Genomic DNA, 13,974 nt, shown 5'->3' with positions numbered 1-13,974 from the left:
TGTAGCATTTGAAAACATTGAAGTATCTTTACCTTTCAGGTCGGTCGATCGGACGGTTGCTCGTTCGGCCGGCTAACCGATCGGTTAGCTACTTCAGCAAACAAGTTCTTATCAGGGTGTCACCTGATCGGACGGTTGTTCGATCGGGTGGCACTCCTAGTGTATTGAACACGTTGAAAATCGACTAAGTGTTGAAGTATAGTATCTCATGATCCGAAGAGTAATTCAATCGGACAGTAGTCCGATCGAATCAGCAGTTCGTTCAATACTAGACTTCAATGAATTGTTCAAGTGTGGGACCATGTGCTAGCCGATCGGCTGGCCTGGTCGATCGGCTGACTGTCCGATCGGCTGGCTGTCCGTTCGGACAGCAGTCCGATCGGTCAGCATCCTGACCTGATCAGCCTGTTCGTCTAACACTTGGCTGTTCTGATTGTTTGTCGTTATATCGAGGTGTTTTGATCACAAGTTGAACCATAGAACCCTCGTTCTTACTTGTTCCTCCTGATCGGACAGAAATCACCCAAATCCGGCCGGTGAACTGTTCAGAACAGAGTTTAGCGTTTAACCCGAGATCGGTGAACCTCATGGATAGAATCCATATCGTGAGTCATGCAACCACCGGAATGATTTGCAAGTCGGCACAAGTCCCGTTTCTATCAGTTTTGAAGGCATTGAGTGTAAAAGAGTTGAAAGAAAGTTGGAAAAACCATCTTTCAATCCTTTTTCACCGTGTAAATGTTTAGATCTATGAAAGTGTAGGATCGTGCGGCTGACCCAAATGAGTCGTTCAGAGGAGTTTTACTCTGTTTCAGGTGCGGAAAACAAGAAACAAAGCTAGTAACAGCTTAATCTTCACTTAAATCACTGATTGTATTGATCTGACGTTGATTACAATCAAACCTCACACCGGCAGCACTTCGGCATGGAATACAAGGACTCTGATACTGATTTCGCTCTAAAGGAACCTATATATAGGGTTCTGATTTCGCCCGAAATGACATCAGACATTTGGAGCGGAATTAACAACTTAATTCCGAGCGAAATCACCAACTTATGATTCCGGGCGGAATCACCTACTTGTGTAGCTAGGAGCGAAATCAGCTTCTAAACTCTTAAACTCTCCTATTTTCTCGAATAACGTGCCCTGATCTATACAGTGTAGACTATGACTCGATACAAGACGAAGTCGATAGATGCATGCACCAACAGACTCCCCCTCAGATGTTGACGAGTCGTAAGTGTCGAGTCTTCTCAAACTTCAGCCTTGATCAGTCTTTGGGCTTCACTCTCTCTTCTCATCTTCAGATTGTCTTCAGATTCCCCCTTGCGATATGCTGGCATTCCTCTAGTTCTTCAGCATCATCTGCTTCAGGATCGTTGTCTGGCTTTCACAGGTACATGATCGATATCTTGGCTCAAGCTTTGTTCACAAAATTGAAACCTGGCACATGCTCTATCCACAGAGTCTTAGGTATCTGAATTTGGCTCTCAAAAGCTTCTCAGAATCGAATGACCTGGCTTTCTTTCATGCAGCTTTGATTCCAAAATCAAAACTTGGCTCTAGTTTTGCTCAGGATCAATAACCCAGCTCATATTAACCTGCATAAACTCTACCTCAAAGTAACTATCACACTTTTCAGAAATAGAGACTTGCACCAATACTTACTCTCTCTCAAATCACACAAAGATTTTTGATGAACCAATTGAACGATTAGATTTTGAAAACATTTAATTTCAAAGTACACACTCCCCCTCAAATTTTGCTCATCATGTTTAGCACTCGGAATTTTGAAAATCAGCTTTTCAATACCAGTTGACGAAAATCTTTTTGAATTTTTCAAAAATTTATGCTAAAACACACTGAAAATCTTTTTGGATTTTGAAATACAAAGAAAATAAAGACACCAATTGTAGAAATAAAGAAATGCAGAAATGAAATATTTACAAACAATATTTTTGTGAGTTTGTGTAAGAGGATCATATCAGTTTATGAGACGAGTCACTAACACCGTTAAGCTTGATTTCATTTTAAGCTCTAACAATTCACCTAGATTGTCAGTATATTGATCCACTTTAAATTTTCACACAAAGTTCAAATGTTTCGAGATACGTTATTAATGTCTTAATGACTTAAACTTATTTGTGTGTCCCACTACTTGAATATACTCCTGTATCCAGATCCCAATATTCAGTCTTACAGGTGAGTATACCACAGATGATATCTGTTCAGAGGTTAATTGCGAGGGCCGTGAGAGCTCAGGTCGATACTTCCGTATACGCAAAGAGATGACGGCTTCGACTTTTGGTGTGTCCCCTTTAGAGGATCTTTTGTTACAACATTCGCGGAAAGTATTATTGTAGGATCGTTAGACGACCTGACGAGTCAATCAGAAGAGTGCTCAGACTGAATCAGAGGCGGAATTCATTGATTCAGTCTTTGTTTAGCTAGATTTCACACTTTAATGTCTCTTTTATTGATCTGCTAACAGTATACAAGCGCTGGAGACAACTGGCAGGGCTTCGCCGTACCATACAAGACCACAACACACCTGCTACCTGGTTCCGCTTATAAGACCACCTATATATAGGCATGGGGTTTCGCTTATATGGACATGTCCATATAAGCGAACCTACATGACAGATAAGCGGAACTATATGATGACATTCAAGCGGAACCTTTATCTATGACACATAAGCGGAACCATGTCTAAAACATGATTTCTCGATTTCTGTGCATAATACAAACAACCCTAACCTAAGACTCGAACTAAGATGTAGTCGACAGACAACTGCACCAACAGACTCCCCCTTGAATGTTGACGGAATCTTCAGTGAGAGTCTTCAATCATGACAGCTCTTCAATCTTGATCGGTCTTCTTCAGGAACTCTTCCTGGAATTATGAACCCGGATCTTTCTTTGGCTCTAACTTTCATCAAACTCCCCCTATCATCAAGCTGGGATCGCCGTCTGGAATTCGTTATCACCATTGAAATCAACTCCTGGCTTTATCAGTTTAAACTTCTTCTCAGGTTCTGATGTATCTCCTGGCTTTCCGTAGCAACAAGATCAGAAACCTACACAACTCAAACACTCTATCACAAATAAACACAATTGTGATTCAACTTAATGAATCAACTAATCACTTAAGAATATTCAAGCATTTTTCTCATTTAAAAACCTATTAAACTTTCCACAATCTGATTAACCATTTTAAACCAATTTAACCAAACCTCTGTTCATCATGTTTAGCCTTTGAGATTTTGAATATCAACTCTCCAATATCAGTTGTCGAAAATCTTTTGGATTTTCAAAATATAAATTCAAAAATTAAATGCAGAAGTGAACTAAGAACAAACATATTTTTGCGAGTTCGTGCAAGAGGATCATATCAGCTGCTGACTAAACACAAGTACCGTTAAGCTGTTAATTCATTTTAAGCTTTTAAACAATTCGCATAGATTGCCAATATTCGATCCACTTAAATTCTCACAAAATATTCAACCTGTTCAGGATACAGATTTAGTGTTTTAGAACTTAAACCTCTACATGTGTTCCACCTCAGTATATACTCCCGTATCCAGACCCCAGTATTCAGTCTTACAGGTGAGTATACCACAGCTGATATCTGTATAGGGGTTAGATGCGAGGGCCGTGAGAGCTCAGGTCGATACTTCCGTATACGCAGAGAGATGACGGCTTCGACTTTTGGTGTGTCCCCTTTAGAGGATCTTTTTATTTCAACAGCAGCGACTATCAATTTTATTGTTTCATCATCATACTGAGGGCGAGCTTATATTTCAAAGCTTTTTGCAGAAAGTATTATCCGGAGACTAGGTCAGTACTTCCATACAGCAGAAGTCCCGGGATAATACCCCAGATATCACTGAGCATAAAGACCTAGTATCTCAGAATACGGGACCCTTCAAACAGGATTTCAGGGGTTACCTATATATCCCGGAGGTGTTCCCCACGTAGACGCAAGTGAAATTTATGTTTATATCCCAAACTGATCTACTAATTCTGTGAAAACCTATCAGCACATCTTTAGCGAGACTGCTTAAATGCTTTTTAAACACTACAAATCTTTAGCGTACTGTGCCAGTCTAGCTGATGTACTATCATTTCCCTTATTCGCACTAAAACTTATTTTTAATTTTTCAATGTTTTTGACATTTTCAAATTTTCTAACTTTTTTTAAATTTTTACTCCCCCTAAAATCTAAATATGTTTCAATTTTGATTTTCTGGGAAAATTTGAAACAAACTGTACAAAATTTGACAACATGATATCGAATCGCTTCAATTCTCCATCCACCTGGCGTAAACAATCAGAACTCCCCCTCACAACAAACTATTTTCCCATTATGATCTCAAAACACTTGAGTTTATTTTAATCAAAATGGTTTTTCCGGAAAAATTAGTTTGTTTACCAATCATTTGTAGGTTCAGGGTTACTTCATCACTTTGTTTTCTTCTAACATTTGAAAGATTTATCATTTCAAGTTTTACCATAAACCATATGTAGAAAATCAAGTACAACTTAATGTCCCTGATTTACTACACGTAAGGAGAAATATCACCAGAGTGAAATTTCTCAAGAAATATGCCGATTCATGTTCCACTTTTACCAACCTGGGAACTCCGGCAAGTCAGGTTTTTCATTTAACCAGATTCACCCAAGCCTGACGGTCCTTGGGTGATTTCGAATTCTTGTTCAACAATGGTGGAAAATTTGCATCATCCATTGTTAAACCAGAATTCTCCTTTTTTACCTCAACCAATGGCTCCTCTGGCTTTGACGAACCAGAATCATTGCCTGAGTGTGGCTTGTCTGACTTAGATGAGCCAGATTCATCGCCGACACCTTTCATCTTCTTCTTTTCTTCTTTCGTCCTGAGATTTGTATCTGATGAATTCGTCTTGCTTGACTTTACCATCGAGGGAGTCGATTCATCAGAACTCTTATTTTTACCAACAGATGGACCCGAGGACAAAATCCTTTCGAGATACTCTCTCGCCTTCTTCCTCTTTTTCCTCAGTCTGTCTTTCTGCCCCTGTGAAAGTTTGACTTTCTTTTCTTGAATTGCCTGTTCTTGAACTTTAGGTTTTAGAACCTTCTGTTCATGGGGCTTAACTTTGACTGGAATCTTTGCCGATTTCTGAGACTTAGCCCTCAATCTGTCATTCGATCTCCTTGGGCAATCTCTGGCAATGTGACCTATGATTTGACAGTTGAAACATCTTCTTGTCTCATAACTCCAACCTTGGCAGTTAACAGCAATGTGTCCTTGATAACCGCATCGGTAACACACTCTGTTATCGTACCATGTACCACCTTCACACCAAACGCTCTAATCATAGCATTGTCCGGCTTGGTGATATTCCTTCCTCATGTTTGCTGGATTTGGCTTTTGAGCACTGTGGTCCACCCTGCACCACTTATTGCCAACAAATTTTGAGTTTTCATTTTTTCTTTTTTGTAATTTTTCATTGCGATTGGATGATCGATCTGATGAACTTTTATTATCTTTTTGAACATTTTTCTCATTTTTTAATTTTTGCTTCTGTTCCACTTTCTTCTTCAAAGGTTTTTGCTTAGAGCATTCTCCCTTCTCAGTCGATTGTAGAACAGTTTTCTGAAATTTTTCTTTTACATCATCAGATTTCTCATCACAATCTTCAACTTTGACATTGTCAAAGTTTGTGACATTGTCACTTATTGGAACAGAATTGATTGGTTTTGGACAGGGAAAATTTAAACTGTCTGATGCAGTCACAAAACCTATCAATTTCTTCTCAAGTTCATCAATCTTGTTTCTTGAATCCTTAGCTTCATTTTCAAGCTGAGATATTCTTTCAAGATGAGATTTGATTGATTTTTCATTCTCATTTTTCATGTTTTCAAGAACAGACTTTTCATTTTTCAAAACTTTTATCTGTTCTTGAAATTTCGTCTCATTAGCTTTCAGATTTTTGTTCTTGAGTTTTGTCCAGAAATCTTCATTCTCTGAGGATTTCTTTTTAATTTCATCCTTTTCTTCTAACTCTTTGATCTTCTTTCGCGCATCTTCACCTTCTTTTTCAAGCCTAATAATTTTCTGAAGATGAGGATTTATCATTTTTTGCTTTTCGATGTTGTTTTGACTAAAAACATTTCTTCCATCTTCAAGAATTTTTATTTGATTTTGAAATTCCTTTTCAGCTTTTGATTTTTCAATTTAAAAAACTTTCAGTTTATCTTCAAAACTCTTTGCATTTTCTTTCAACTTCTGGTTTTCCAATGTCAAACTGTTCAAGTTACTCAACAGTTTGTCATTTTCAGATTTCAGCTTTACACAATTCTCCTGCAAAACAAGAATCTGTTTAATATCAACTTGCTTTTCATCTTTCAACTTCTTGACTTCCAATATCAAACTTTCCGCATCTTTCAAGAGTTTGTCATTGTTAGTCTTAAAGTTGTCACATTTGGAGCACACTGATTCAGAACTTGAAGATTCATTCTTCACAGATTCTTCATTTTTTGCCTTTATCTCTGTCTTGTATGTTCCTGCACAAACAATTTTAACAAAATCAAGATGTTTTAAATTTTCATCAATATAACTTCCTCTCTTATAATCATACTTCATGTTTTCTTTTGCAGCAAAACATATACAAATTCTTTTATTAATCTCAGTAATTACATCCAAATTGATTTTATCCAGATTTCCCAAATTCAGTTCATCTAGATGCTCTTTGATTTTATTCATCAATATTTTCTTCTTATCAGAATTTTCATAACTATGTTTTTGAAGTTTATTGATGAAATCAGATGGATGTAATTTTGAGAATTTAGGCTTTTGTTTTAATTTCTTTAGGACATCATCCCATTCGGCAGGTAACGCATCTTCCAACTTTGATATCTTTACAGTATCTATCAAATTTATTCCAAACGATTTTAACTTGTCCATCAAGTAATCAAATCTTTTTTTCATCTCTTTCAAGCTCTCATTCTGTTGACAAGCAAAGTTTTCAAGTCTAAGAGTCCAAATATTCTTATCATCTTGATCATACATACTCGTATGATACCAACCAAATCTATTTAACCTTTCAACAAACTCATTCTCCTTTTCATCAAACATTTCTGCCATGTTTCAAATAATTTCGACAAATCTTTCTCTCAAAATGTCACAAAAACGAAATCCCAAATGTTGCACTATAAGCGAAACCTTGAGGTGTCCTGATAAGCGAAACTCCAAAGAACAGATAAGCGAAACCTTGATGTACCCTGAAGCGAAACTACAAATGTTCTAGAAGCAAAACTCCCCAATGTCCGAATAAGCGAACCTGATTAATGTACGTATAAGCGGAACAATAATGTCTGTTCAAGCGAACCCTCAAGCGGAACTCCAACAAATGACCCTTGAAGCGGAACCTCACAAGCGAACCTTACAAGCGAACCTCCAAATTGTCACTTGAAGCGAACCTTTCAAGCGGAACCACTTGACATTTGGAGCGAAACTATCTGATTTTAGTGTCACAAAAGCGAAACTAGGTGGTCATATAAGCGGAACTACAAATTGTCCGAATAAGCGGAATCTAGTCCGAAGATAGTTTGACCCATTTTTAATCCGTATTTTGGTCCAAAAATTTCCAGGGTTTGTTAATGTCCTATAATACACAATCTGTGAAATTTTGATCCAATTTTGACCGATAAAACTTCCTGAACTGATGAAAGAAGGTGTAGAAATCAGAATTTTGAGCGAAAAACGAGCTAAACGGTAAGAACTCTTCCTCCTGAGCTCTGATACCACATGTAGGATCATTAGACGACCTGACGAGTGAATCAGAAGAGTGCTCAGACTGAATCAGAGGCGGAATTCATTGATTCAGTCTTTGTTTAGCTAGATTTCACACTTTAATGTCTCTTTTATTGATCTGCTAACAGTATACAAGCGCTGGAGACAACTGGCAGGGCTTCGCCGTACCATACAAGACCACAACACACCTGCTACCTGGTTCCACTTATAAGACCACCTATATATAGGCATGGGGTTTCGCTTATATGGACATGTCCATATAAGCGAACCTACATGACAGATAAGCGGAACTATATGATGACATTCAAGCGGAACCTTTACCTATGACACATAAGCGGAACCATGTCTAAAACATGATTTCTCGATTTCTGTGCATAATACAGACAGCCCTAACCTAAGACTCGAACTAAGATGTAGTCGACAGACAACTGCACCAACAATTATTCGGGGACTAGGTCAGTATTTCCATACAGCAGAAGTCCCGGGATAATACCCCAGATATCACTGAGCATAAAGACCTAGTATCTCAGAATAAGGGACCTTTCAAACAAGATTTTAGGGGTTACCTATATATCCAAGAAGTTGTTACCCACAGAATAAGCAAGTTTGAATTTTTAGGTTTATATCTCGTCACAATCTACTAAATGTGTAAAAACCTACTGGCATATCCATAGTGAGATTGTTTATCACATTTTTACATTCCAATTCTTTAGCATGTTGTGACAGTCCACTGATGTACTATCATTTCCTCTTTTCTCAACAAAACTCAATTTTGAATTTTATCATGTTTTTGTCTATTTTCAGATTTTTAATGTTTTTGGATTTTCTGGAATTTTCTACTCCCCCTAAAATGCAAACTCATTAAAGAAAATTGAAAATAAACCGAACTCTTGACCCAATTCTAAACACCGAAAGTAAAACAAAATGTACAGAAACTTGACAACCGACATCGAATCGCATCAATTCGCCATCCACTAGGCATAAACAATCAGAACTCCCCCTTTTAACAAACCCTTTTCTCATTTAGCTTTCAAAACACTTAAGTTAGTTTTAATCAAAATGATTTTTCCAGAAAATAAGTTTGTTATAACCACTTGTAGGTTCACTATTAAGTCAGGGGTATGGTTCATCATATTGTTCATCAATCATTTGTAATAGATCAAGTACAAATGAATGTCCCTGATTTACCATATGCAAGTATGCACCCTCTGTACCAATTGTAAAAATCATCACCATTGTCCAGTGTAGGAATAGAACATCTACACTAGATCATTTACCAATTGTAAGTACAAAGTGCCGATTCCTGCTTCTCACTTACCAACCTGGAAGCTCCGGCGTAGTCCTTCAACCTGTAAAATTTAAACTCTTTCAAAATCTTTCAAACAATCTATTCTAAAACTAGAATGATGCCGATTCCTGATCCACGATTACAAACTTGGAATCTCCGGCGTAGTCCTAAGACTTCAAGGGAAAAGAATTTTACACTCAAGTCTTTTCAGACTTGAGGGTTTTCAATTCTTACGCAGTAGGGTTGTAAGTTGCCTTTTTAGTTGCATAAAAATCTTTAACCCCCTTTGTTTTCTCATCAAGCATTTTCCCAAAAATTTTCTTAACATTTCCGTTAAAAACTTTTTCGACATCAAACTGATTTTTCTCGGAGTAGAACTGATCCAAGATCTCAACCTTACCAACTTTCTGTTTAACCTCTTCAAATTTCAGTGATGGAAAGTCATCATCACTCACTGAAACTTTCACCTCAACTTGTGGCTCTTCTGGCTTTGTGGAACCAGATTCATCGCCAACTTTCTCATCAACTTTCTTAACAACCCACACTTGATTTTCTTTTCCTTTCTTTTTGTAAGAATTTTTCTTCGAACATTCACCAACTTCATGAATGGAATTTTCAAAAATTTTGAAGTTTTCGGTTGGTGGTTCAACATCAACAACTTTTTCTTTGAGTTTTACAGAAACTCCCTGTTTTGTCTTGATATTCTTTGGGTAATTCCATGCAATGTGACCAGCTTCATTGCATTTGAAATAGGTTCGAGTCTCTTTTGGATGAAACACTCCAGTTCCATTCCTTTTCTTCTCAGCAAGAAACTCTTGGTTCGATTGTCTCCAGAACGGTTTCTTCTGTTCATCCTCAGCACTTCCACCTGAAACAAATTCTGTTTTTGTTTTAGAATTTTTCTTATTTTTATAGTTTTCTGGTGGAATAAAACCTAAAACCTTTCTTTTTGAAGCTACGATTTTGGTTTGGTTTCTTTTGAAAACCAGAACCATAATTGTAACCCTTTTTCTTGTTTAAACGTTGTTGAACTCTTGAAGTGTATTTTTTAGGTTTTCCAGTAAGATTTAAATCTTTTATTTCAGAAATATTAATTTCTGTCATTTTGAAAACCTTTTTAATCATTTCAAAACGGACACTTCTTATTGGAAACTCTTTGTTATAGTATAATTTGTCAGAATCATTCAAAGTTTAAACTACTTCGAATGTTTCATCATTCAAATTCGATTTGGATAGCAAAAACTCTTTACTATAAGCCTTTTTGACCGACGACTTTGGACCATTGACTGACGAACTTGACCCTCCAGATTCAGACTTTGACTCAGACTCCTCATCAGTATCCAACACCTAATCGACCACCTTTTTTATTAACTCAGACTCATGATCAGTGTCAAACAAAGTAAATGTGACGTCAATGTTTTCTGGCAATTCATCAGTTGTGTCGATTTTTAGCTTTATATTGACTGCTTTTTCAAGTTGCTCCTCGTTTGGTTTTCTAGGAGAATAACCTTCCCAGATCGGAGGTGGACACTTGTTATAGCTAACAGTCGGTTTCTTACCAGTATCCTTTCTCTTTGGCTTCTCATCTTGGAAAGCTTCCATACCTGCAACAGTCGGATAAATTCGATCAATAAGATAATCAGAACTAGAGTAACTCTGCAATAAACTTCTGATTCTCTCATTCTCGATCTTCTCAGTTTCCAACTCTTGCTTCCATTTAGCACTTTCTTCGATGTAGAAGTTGATAGCTTTCTATTTTGTCATCATAACAACATTCAACATTGTCAAAGCATTCTCTCTTTCTGAGTTTGTCTTTTGAAGATCAGTCACTGTTCTGTTCAAGACATCATAAGATTCTTTCACATAATTGAGATTGAATAGTAATTGCTCTTTGTTCTTTACATACTCAGCCAGCTTTTCGTCTTTGGCTGCACATTCTTTGCATGGTTCAAGACACTTTGAACATGGCTTGACGACTTCAATAATCTTTTCAACTTCAACAAATTTCTCTACTTCGATAACTTTCTCAACTTCAGTCACCTTTTCTTCTTTTTTCACTTGCTCATTATCAATCATCTTCTCAGCAACACTTTCAGCATTCTCATTCTGAACAACGTCTTTAGATTTCATTTGTTGTTGTTCTTTTGCAGCTCGTTTCTCCTTCAGTTTTTCCAAGCGATCTGCAAAATAGAAATGAAAACTTTCAGGAGACAGATGAGATTTAGCAATGTTAATATGTTTTTCTTCCTCATCATCACTACTATCATCAACTGGTGACTGATCAAACTCGATTGATTTTTCAGAATTATCATCCGATGAACCAGAATCAGATGGTGTCTGATCAAAGACAACTTCTTTTTCTGAACTAGCATCACTTTGTACACACTCGTCTGAACTCTGTGAGCTTTCCTCAGCCCTTTCTGAGCTTTCATCAGAAACAACAGACTCTTCCTCCACATTCTTCACAGTCTCACCAATAGACTTCATCCATGTGGCAAACATATCTGGTTCTCTAACAATCTTAGCAATGAATGCTTTGAACTCTCCTTTTTCATCAACAAACATATCCCAGCTGAAGCCTTCAGGTAATCTTTCATCATTCTGATTAACTAAACATACTTTGCTTTCTGGTAATATGTAGTCGTTCCAGTTAAAATCTACCAAACACGCTCTTTTTGAATCCTCGATTCTTCTACCATGAGCCACCTGTGGTTCTTGCTGTTGTTGTTGACCAACTTGCTGATATATGGCTTTCCGGTAGTAATCGTCTTTTCCAAACGGATTCTGAGCTCCACTAGCTTCTCTGTTCTTGCACTCTCTCTTGAAATGGCCTTTCTCCCTGCATCGAAAACAAGTAACTTTAGATTTATCAAAACCTAAAGTAGACACATGTGCATCAAGAAAGTCATTTCTCCCAGTAATAAGCTTAAATTTTTCAGCTCGTCTAAGAACACTAGCTAGACACCATTTGACGTCCATCAGTTCCATTTCTTCAGCGTCTATCTGATCGTAATCCTCCTTTGTGAGCATAGGATTTCCGATCCTCCCAGCCACTAAACCTTCATAGGATAACAATACAGAACCAAGTTGAGCCATGTGATCTTTTGCGGTTTCTTCAGAAAAACTTTGACCCTCTGGAAGATTCAAAGCGATGTTGCACTGGATCACATAACCATTTCCAGTTTTAGTGCTCTGAGAATGAAAACTTGTAGTTGACTCTTTCGGATTGACACTCGGAAATGAAGAGAATCCACTGCTTTTAGTTGAACTCTGATCAACTTTTTCTGTAGAATCCCCAGCACTAAATGCAGTTTGGATTTTAGGACTTCTTTCAGCTTCCGGAACACTGCCTTTGTAATACATCTTTACATCCTGTTGACCACTTGGACTATTCATCCTCGCGATCTTCTGCTGTTCCAAATCCTGACTTTCAATCTTTTCAATGAACTGAGAAATAGTTAATCCATCATAAACCCCAGTATTTTTCAAGATCATCAAGTATGTTCCCCATTCTTTCTGCGGTAACGCATCAGCTAACTTGTCTACCCATTCTTCACGATCTTTTGTAATACTTAGCATTGACATTGATCGCACCAAGTGACAGTAACGTTCAATCAGCTTCTTCGTGTCTTCTCCCGGTAAACTACTGAACAGGTCAAACTCTTTCTTGAGCAATGCCTTCTTACTCTTAATCATGTTTTCACTACCCTCAAACTTAACCCGAAGAGCATCCCAGATTGACTTTGAAGTTTTGTCATGTTGTAGTAGAATAAAGATGTCTTCTTTGATGGCTTGCTGTAGTAGACTGATCATCATCTTTTCAGCACGATACATATCCCGTTCTTGATTACTAAACTCTGATAGCTCTTTGATAACCTGCAAATCTGTTCGTGGTAACACATATTTCTTTAGTATACATTCCCAAGACCTAAGATGGTTTGCCTAAACCCAGTTTTCGAATCTGTCTTTCCACCCATCATACTCTTCGATACTCATCAGTTTCGGGGGCTTTTCCGGTCTCGTTTTCCAAGTTCATATTCTGAGCAATAGAAGTCGGAGTAGTTGGGGATGAAGCAAACGCGTTATAAAACTCTTCACTCATGATTACGTATTACGTTTTTCAAAAACAGTAGCTTTCGAGCGGAATTAATCCAAATACAATTTCGAGCGGAATAGCAAACAACCCTTAGGAGTGAAATCACTAAGTTGTACACTTGGAGCGAAATCACAATGTTTACAGGAGCGGAATCAGAACTTGCAGCTTGGAGCGAAATCAAAACTTGCACAGGAGCGGAATCAGAAGATTCTTTGGAGCGGAATCAAATATTTTGATATTCTGGAGCGGAATCAGAAAGTATGTTGGAGCGGAATCACAAGTTTGCAATCTGGAGCGAAATCAACACCCTATTTCGAGCGAAATCAGCTCGGAGGTCATTTTTGTCCATTTTTAGTCTGATTTTAGCAATGAAACTTTCCAGGGTTTGTCTATGTCCAATTTTAAACAATCTGTGAAAATTTGGTTCGATTTTGACCGTGAAAACTTCCTGAAATGATAAAAGAAGGTGTAGAAGCAAGAGATTTCGATGAAATTCGGCTGTAAACTGCAGAACTCCTCCAACTGGCTCTGATACCAATTGTAGGATCGTGCGGCTGACCCAAATGAGTCGTTCAGAGGAGTTTTACTCTGTTTCAGGTGCGGAAAACAAGAAACAAAGCTAGTAACAGCTTAATCTTCACTTAAATCACTGATTGTATTGATCTAACTCCTCCAACTGGCTCTGATACCAATTGTAGGATCGTGCGGCTGACCCAAATGAGTCGTTCAGAGGAGTTTTACTCTGTTTCAGGTGCGGAAAACAAGAAACAAAGCTAGTAACAGCTTAATCT

Source organism: Helianthus annuus, chromosome 14 (assembly GCF_002127325.2).
Source record: "Helianthus annuus cultivar XRQ/B chromosome 14, HanXRQr2.0-SUNRISE, whole genome shotgun sequence".
In the NCBI taxonomy this organism is placed as follows: domain Eukaryota; kingdom Viridiplantae; phylum Streptophyta; class Magnoliopsida; order Asterales; family Asteraceae; genus Helianthus; species Helianthus annuus.
Note: the sequence above shows the minus strand (reverse complement) of the source record.